Raw genomic sequence first — 9,646 nt, 5'->3', positions numbered from 1 at the left:
CTTTGCTATGCAATTTGACTGAATGTTGGCAAGCATCACACCATATAGAGGCACTGTAGTGATATATAGTAGAATGCAGTACATTTTTCAGGATACCCAGTTTTATATTAATTATCCTGGTTTCAGCATCAGGAGGAACACTTCCTACATCTATATATTGCTGGATATTGATATGTAACTCCGCCCTCCCAGTGATGTTTAGCCTAGCAGGGGCGTAGCAATAGGGGCCCCGAAGGGGCCCTCCCTCAACTACAGTATTAGCTCTCTGTTGGTCCTGTGCACATAATACTCACTTCTATAGATGCTTTGAATAGTAGTTATCATTAACAAACTGTTCCCCATCCCCTTCTTGCACCTCTGACACTGTAGTTGCCATTGGCAAGTTTTGGTGCGCCGTATCAATTGTTATGTACAGAATGCTTGGAGGGCCCGATGTAAAACCTGCATCGGGGCCCACAGCTCCTTAGCTACGCCACTGTAGCCTAGGCTATGATGTCACAAGGCCTTCTCCTCCCAATGCACTCTGGGAAACCAGGTGTTTCTGCACCTTGCCAGCAGTAAAGATGTTGTCATCTGTAAATGTAAGACTGTAAAGCAGGGAGAGGGAAGATTTTACAATGGTCAAACAGTGACTAAATAATTTATCAATGACTGAGAAGGGAGAGATACACTGCCTGATGTTGTAAAGCTGTGTAGGCCTGTAATTGAACATTGAATGAGATTTGTGACATTAAAATAGGGGTTTATGTGAAATCTAGATTTTTGCCTGGGACTTTTGATGTGTATTTCACTCACTCATGTCTTCCTCCAGATATTAGATCCCTTGAATCATGTTTTCTATCATTTTTCCAGCCGGTAGAAATTTTTCAAAATGTTTAAGTTCGCCTCCCCATTGAAGTCTATTGTGGTTTGCGAAAATCTGAGGTTTGCGACATCTCTAGCGATGACCCCTGAGCAAAGGTACAACAATATTTTTATTTAATGTTACACATATATGAGTACAACATGGCTTTTCACTTTTTCCTCCAAAGTTCCTCACACGTCCCAAATTTTTTGAGATGAGAAAGAGGAACATCTTGAAGACTCGCCCCTGCCACACCCCCATTCACACCCTCAGTCATGCCTCCATCACACCTCTAGTCACACATACTACAGAGAATTCATGAGTGCAAGAAATTCTCTCATAATTTAAACCATGCTGGTCCTTTCAATCATATATTTACCCTCGTTTTACCTTTTGAAATCTGCAAAATAATAATTTTTAGGATGAAAATAAACTTTAGAGCTATGTAAATGTGTTATTTTGGCAGAGAAATACCTACAGTTATACACATCTGTATATCAGTCTTTAGAGAGAAAATGAAGAAGAAAGAGGGACAGAGGGATTTTGTTCCAAAAGAGGGACTGACTTTGAAAAGTGACAATTGTGAGTTATGTTTGCAGGTGAAGTGCAGGCCTCAGGCATTTTAGTTATTCTGTGTTACCTTTATGCAGGGGCGTAGCAATAGGGGTTGCAGAGTTTGCGACCGCATCAGGGCCCTTGGGCCAGAGGGGCCTGAAGTGCCCTCCTTTAACTACAGTATTAGCTCTCTATTGGTCCTGTGCTCATAATAATCATTTCTATAGATACTGTGAATAGTGCTAATTATTAAAAAACTGTTCCCCATTCCCTTCTTGCACCTCTGACACAGTAGTTGCCGTTGGCAGGTTTTGGTGCGCCGAATCAATTGTTATGTATAGAGTGCTTGGGGGGCCCCATTGTAAGACTTGCATCGGGGCCCACAGCTCCTTAGCTATGCCACTGCCTTTGTGGACTTCAGCCTGGGATTTGCGGGTAGAAGGCACAGTCTTGGGAAACTTACAGAGGTGCTAAGTGCAGCTTACAGCGGTCTTGATTTACATATACAGGTTGGCAATAAAGTGGAAGCACATGCAAACATGCAGCAATTGTGGCATACGTCAAATCAAAGCGCCTGGAAATTTGGGTGCCCAGTAATTAGGGCCGGATTTCTGGCAAGGCCACATAGGCCATGGCCTAGGGCACTAGAAATTTAGGGGCGGCTCATTGAAGGGCAGTAAAGCTGTTTTATGCAGCCATCCCTATCTACAAGGACAGCTTTAACATTTGAACTCTCTGTCCTGTACTTGTCATCCCTGCAAGACATGTAAGCTCTATCCTGAAGGTACTGTACACATCAGCCTAACTCACATGGTAACACAATAAATGGGCCCATCATTAACAAGATGGCAAACATAACTTAAAAAAGTTCTTAAGGAAAACATAACTTATAATCTATATGCGTATTACTAAAATAGCTCTTGGCTGTGAAACCAATGATGGAAAATAAGGAGAATTCTCATTGGGGCACACAGAGGTAACAACCATACAGACGGCATAGTTGGCCTAGGGCGGTAAAAAGTACAAATCCGGCCCTGCCAGTAAAGTAGTAAAACATCGGTATTAAAAACCAATATTTTATTATCAAATGTAAAATATCGGTATTAAATACCATTATTTCACTATAGCTAAACCTAAACCTACTCTCACACAGAACCCTCCCCCCTGATGCCTAACCTCCCACCCTGTACAAACAGCCTGCCTAACTCCTAACCCTTAACTCCCCCACACATATTAACTACCTTATACCTAATCCTTAACCTCCCTCCCCCCACTGCAAAAACTACTTAGCTAATGCCTAACACTTAACCCCCCTCCCCCCCCCCCGCACATACTACCTACCTAATGCCTAATCCTTAACCCCTCAAACTATCTACCTAGCACCTAATCACCTGACCACCCCCCTCCAGCCCTTCACCACCGCCAAACCTCAAATTCTTGGGTGCTGCCATAGTAGCCTTGAGACATAATTTAGGTGCTGTACCAGCACTCGCTATTTATTGGGTGCCCAAATTTCCACTCCGGTGCACAAATACCGCTAAGAAACACTGGCGCCTATGGCAGCACCCCTAGTCAGAGGCTTGCACGGGAGAAAACTGGTAACAAGTAAGTATGCTATACAGTCTTGCTACTTCAGCATGGGCTGAGTGTAATACTTAGGCCTCTTTCACATTACAACGCGTGCAGGAGCCGTTCTCCTGCACGCGTTAATAGTCTGTGGCGTGTCGTCGGGAATATGCGGTGCGACGTTGAGTAGCGGCAGTGGTAATTAATTAACCCGTTGGGGAAATGCTGATTCCTGACTTTAAAATGCTCCCCGGTGCATTGTACCGCAATGCATCGAAACGCAGCGTAGGGTGTGAAAGGTAAAATGAACGTCTATGGACTTTCATTTTGCCTTGGTCAACGCAAAGTTTCGACTTTGCGTTGAAATGCTTAAAAAGGGCTGTAGTGTGAAAGAGTCCTTAGTACCCACATAGTTACCTAGTTACATGTAACTAGAGTTGGGCCGAACGGTTCGCCTGCGAACGGTTCCATGCGAACTTCAGTGGTTCGCGTTCGCGTCCCGCAGGCGAACTTTTGCGGAAGTTCGGTTCACCCCATAATGCACCATGAGGGTCAACTTTGACCCTTTACATCACAGTCTGCAGGCCCAGTGTAGCCAATTAGGCTACACTAGCCCCTGGAGCCACTCCCCCCCAATACAAGGCAGGCAGCGGCGGCCATTACGCTCACTCGTGTGCCTGCGTAAGTGAGAGTAGGGCAAGCTGCTGCAGACTGTCTCTCATAGGGAAAGATTAGTTAGGCTTAGCTTGTTCCTGGCTGCATACCTGTTCTGTTTAGTGAGCCCACCATACCTGCTCTGTTCAGTGAGCCCACTGGATACCTGCATACCTGTTCAGTGAACCTGCCACTGCATGCCTGTTCTGTGAACCTGCCACTGCATACCTGTTCAGTGAACCCACCACTGCATACCTGTTCAGTGAACCTGCCACTGCATACCTGTTCTGTGAACCCACCACTGCATACCTGTTCTGTGAACCCACCACTGCATACCTGTTCTGTGAACCCACCACTGCATACCTGTTCAGTGAACCCACCACTGCATACCTGTTCAGTGAACCTGCCACTGCATACCTGTACTGCTCAGTGAACCCACCACTGCATACCTGTTCTGTTCAGTGAACCCGCCACTGTATTCCTGTTCAGTGAACCCGCCAATGCATAACTGTTCTGTTCAGTGAACCCGCCACTGCATACCTGTTCTGTGAACCCGCCACTGCATACCTGTTGTGTTCAGTGAACCCGCCACTGTATACCTGTTCTGTTCAGTGAACCCGCCACTGTATACCTGTTCAGTGAACCTGCCACTGCATACCTGTTCTGTGAACCCGCCACTGTATTCCTGTTCAGTGAACCCGCCACTGCCATCACTACACAAACAGCTGTTTGCGGTGCGTTACACGGTGAGTTTGGTGTGTCAGTGTGAAGCAGTACCTTAATTACACTACCTAATTGATGTATACACATGCAAGATGTTTTAAAGCACTTTAGGCCTGTCATTTAGCATTCAATGTGATTTCTGCCCTTAAAACGCTGCTTTGCGTCAAATCCAGATTTTTCCCGGGGACTTTTGGCGTGTATCCCACTCCGCCATGCCCCCCTTCAGGTGTTAGACCCCTTGAAACATCTTTTTCATCACTTTTGTGGCCAGCATAATTTTTTTTTTCAAAGTTCGCATCCCCATTGAAGTCTATTGCGGTTCACGAACTTTAACGCGAACCGAACCTTCCGCGGAAGTTCGCGAACCCGGTTCGCGAACCTAAAATTGGAGGTTCGACCCCACTCTACATGTAACTAGGTAACTATGTGTGTACTAAGTATTACACTGGAATGGATACATGTAACCAGGGCCAGTTTAATGGGGCCCCAGGGCAAAATAAACCCCCCCCCCCCAACTGATACCCCAGAACAAAAAACATTTTAAGGGACCTTTTTCGCAGCTGTTATAGTCAGGGTGTGAAGCCCCAATCGGTCGGACTCCACATTCTGGATATCCCAGCCTGCATGGGGGACAAGGGATTAAAAAGTTTCAGGGGGGGGGGGGGGATCCCACATAATTTAAAAAAAAAAAATTCCCACACTCTAAACATGAAAAAAAATTGGGAAAATAGGAAAAAATGCCAGGGATCTTCATACATCCATATTGCGGCTGTATAGCGATCCCTGGCCAAAGCGCTGTGGCTGCGTATGGACCCCCTGAAAACCCCGTCAGGAAATTTATTGCTCTTTCTTTTGATGCATGTAAAATTACACTACCATTAGGTTTGCTACTAAAAGTGACATTTACCGCATTTAAAAGTATACTTTTTTTCCTTCGAAACTTTAAAATCGATTTTCTCAAAAACTATAAGGTCTTTTTGAAAAATTGTTTTTTCTTCTTATTCCTAATGATCTCCTTAATATATCCTGCAGGGTTTCTAGCATTTAAGGTGGATATGCTATTAACCAGTAAAGTCGTCAGGTTTTTAAATGTGTATTTTTTTTCCTTTGAAACTTTAAAATCGATTTTCTCAAAAACTATAAGGTCGATTTAGAAAAAAAATTCCTCTTGTAGCCACTGGGGGCCCCTTCAAGCTCTGGGGCCCTGGGGCAATTGTCCCCTTTGCCTCTATGGTAGCGCCGGCCCTGCATGTAACTATGTAACTATGTAACTATGTGTGTGCTAAGTATTAGGCCACATACACACATCAGACCAAAGTCTTTTGAAAATGAAAGATCACAGGCCAATCTTACCACCCTTCATGTAGTATGAGAGCCATACTCTACACAGTCTTTTCTATGGAGCTGAACTCCCCATCAGAAAAAAATCTTTGCAAGATGCTGCACACACAGATGCTGTACAGACACAAAAGATCAGTATCTGCAAAAGATCTGTTCCTGCCAAAAATCCATTCCTGCAAATTGCAATGATAGTCTATGAGATCTGCAGATCATCATACACACATGATTTAACTGACATTCATCTGCAGATCAGATCCACCAGGATGGATTTTCAGATCTGCAGATGAATGCTTGATCTGCAGATGAATGTCAGTTAAATCATGTGTGTATGATGATCTGCGGATCTCATAGACTATCATTGCAATTTGGAACAGCATCTTGCAAAGATTTCTGTCTGATGTGGAGTTCAGCTCCATAGAAAAGACTGTGTAGAGTATGGCTCTCATACTACATGAAGGGTGGTAAGATTGGTCTGTGATCTTTCATTTTCCAAAGACTATAGTCTGATGTGTGTATGAGCCTTTACACTCAGCCCATGCTGAGACTGTATAGCATACTTACTTGTCACCAGTTTTCTCCCATGCAAGGCTCTGGCTAATTGGGTGCCACCACAGGCGCCAGTGTTTTTTTAGCGGTATTGATGATCAAATTGATGATTTCTGACAGGTCTGATCTGATTCGCAATCGTTTTTTTTCTGATCGAATTTCTGATCACTACTATACCAAACTTATCAGAAAAACGACCGGGAATGAGATCGGAACTGGCAGAAATAATTGGTTTGACCATCAATCTGATAGAAAATTGCATTGTGTGTACTGAGCATAAGAGGCTCTGCTGCTGATTTTGGTGAGTTCTTGTATTTGGCAGGGCATTCCTTTTCTGCAGTACAGCTACATCCCTTTCTGCCTAAGCCATTTCTCTCACACCCCATTAGAAGTCCCCACAGTGCCAGCCACAATCCATCCTGGCACCCTGGTCATCTCATCACCTGAGACCTGACCTCTGAACCAAAACAGAGATCAAGCATCTGTCATATTGGAAGAGGGGAGTCTGCAGTGATATACACTTCCAACTCTACAGACTTCCCAGGGTGTGGTAGAGGTCTGTTTGTAACAGCAGTGAATGCTGCTGAGGTACAGTAGTAAACATACATATACAGTATAAACAATTGTACTTCTAATAATACATAATATTAATAATAATATTGAAACAAAATGTTCAATATTGGAGTATATTTACTAAACTGCAGTAAGCAGAATAATGCAGCGAGTTGGGCGCAGGGTGAGCCAAATGACAGCTCTCCCTGCTGCCGCTCAAATCCCCAGCGGTGTAAAATTCTATACCCCTCCGAGTCGTCGCAACTCAGAGGGAGATGTATTTCTGGGTCTGGCGATCACCATAACCCTGAATTACCCTTATGAGCCCCACACAGTATAACATTACTACTACAGCGACACTCGGCGCTGAGCACCGTGCAACAAAACCACCTGCTCTGGAGTAATGTGCGTAGTTTTATTCATGCTGAACAGAGTGCAGTGCATTGTATGTAATGTATTGCATTATGCTATACTCACTGAGCGGTAAAACTTTGCCCACATTATTCTGCTTACCGCAGTTTAGTGAATACACCCCATTGAATATAACAAAGATCTATACAAAATTAGGAGTCTTTGGATCAATATTTACCAATGATTCTTGTTGATAGCAGGGGGGGCGGGAGCATGGTAAGGGGTGGGTGAGTGGGAGAGATACATAATCAACAGCTGTATAGCGTTTTACTGCAATGAGATGGCAAGATCTTGCAGGGAAAGTGGTGAGATCGATATTAGATTAGATTCCCACTGTGTGGCCATGGGCCCACCGGGCAGCACAGTGGCATAGTGATGGTTAACACTCTTGGCTTGCAGCACTGGGTCCCTGACTCAAATCCCAGCCAGGACACTATCTACACAGAGTTTGTATTTTCTCCCCGTACTGCACGAGTTTCCTCCAGACACTGGTTTCCTCCCACATCCCAAAAGCATACAGATAAGTTAATTGTTTTCCTCCTAAATTGGCCCTAAACTATGTTGCATACACTACACGATACATACATGGACAAATGACTAAGGTAGGGATTAGATTGTGAACCCCTCTGAGGGACAGTTAAGTGACACGACAATATACTCTGTACAGCGCTGTGGAAGATGTTGGTGCTATATAAATAATATTTCCCAGATCTTGCATTGAGTGAGGGTAGGAACACACTAGGCAGAATCGCATATACGTTTTCCATAGCACATAGTGGAAAATGCATATGTGATTCTGTCTAGTGTGTTCCTACCCTGAATCATGGGAGCAGATAAGGGAAACAATTGATTTCAGGGAGATATTGGGCTTGATTCACAAAGCGGTGCTAACTGTTAGCACGCCTGTGAAAACCCCCTTAGCACATCTAAACAAGCTTTTCGCGCATAAAACTTTATGCGCATAAAACTTTACGCGCGTAAAACTTTACGCGCGCACTGCACAGAGCACAGGGCGCTCCGCGCAAAGTGCCCATTAAAGCCTATGGGACTTAGCGCGCATAAAACTTTGTGCGTGTAAAACTTTGCGCGCGCAAAGTTAGCGTGCGATCTGATTGAGAAATCCGGTGCTAACCTACTTAGCACCCTGGTTAGCGCATCTAAAGACTTTAGACGTGCTAAGCAGGTTAGCACCGCTTTGTGAATCAAGCCCTTTGTTTATTCCCCTGATTTGCTAGTGAATAGCTGACTTAAAGCTACCTAATGTACCTCCTTACTACCAGATAGCTACACTACCCATAACACTGTAAAGGTGGCCATACACTGGTCGATTTGCCATCAGATCGACCAACAGATAGATCCCTCTCTGATCGAATCTGATCAGAGAGGGATCGTATGGCTGCCTTTACTGCAAACAGATTGTGAATCGATTTCAGCATGAAATTGATTCACCATCTGTGCAGCTGCCGCTGCTGCCGCCTGCCCCGGGGCCCCCGTATACATTATCTGATACGGCCGGCGTGAGTCTCCTGGTCTCCGCTTTCTTCTTCTCCGCTCTGGGCTCCAGCTTCACTGTACTTCCTGTCTGGGGAAGTTTAAACAGTAGAGGGCGCTCTACTGTTTAATCTTCCTGCCAGGACAGGAAGAAGTGAAGCCTACCGGACTCGGAGCCCAGCGGGGAGAAGAAGCAGCCGTGACAGCGGGGACTCGCGCCGGCCGGATCAGGTGATGTATTGCCGCTAGCGGCCATTCGAACGCCACTATCGATGCACTCCCGACCCGCCGGCGAACGAGCAAAATCTTCCGTATGGACAGATCAACGGGAACGATCGATTTCTGACAGAAATCAATCATTCGGTCAGCGTTTGCGCAACGATTTCACAGCCGATTCGATCACAGTGATCGAATCGGCTGTATATCGACGGGAAAACATGCATGCTACATATTAAAAGTTACACTGGAATAGATAGGTCTAGTTTTCTAGTAAGCGTTGCCTTATCTTATCTGTTCACTTTGACTAAGGCAGGGGACACACTTGTCTTTCAGTTTTCTGCGTGCGTTTTTCTGCATGTATTTTCTGCACACCATGGGCTCGATTCACAAAGCGGTGATAACTCAGTTATCACGCCTAAAAGACTTTAGGCGTGATAACCTTTGCACTAGCAAAGTTATCACCGCTTTGTGCTCTAACTCGCGCGCGCGCAAAGTCCCATAGTGCTTAATGGGAGCTTCGCGCGAAGTGCCGGGTGCTGCGCGCGCGCCTGCGCGCTTGCGCACGCAACACTTTGCACGCGGAAAATTCGCGCGAGTTTCTTCTTATCATGCCTAAACTGAGTTTAGGCGTGATAAAGGGGTTTTCACTCGCGTGCAAACACTTTGCACCGCTTTGTGAATCAGGCCCCATGTGTGTTTGTATGCAGAAAAATGAGTGTGTGTTTTCACAGCAGCTAATGTAAT

Source organism: Hyperolius riggenbachi, chromosome 8 (genome assembly GCF_040937935.1).
Source record: "Hyperolius riggenbachi isolate aHypRig1 chromosome 8, aHypRig1.pri, whole genome shotgun sequence".
Classification (NCBI taxonomy): Eukaryota; Metazoa; Chordata; class Amphibia; order Anura; family Hyperoliidae; genus Hyperolius; species Hyperolius riggenbachi.
The sequence above is the reverse complement of the archived record's forward strand: the minus strand, read 5'-3'. Positions refer to the sequence as shown.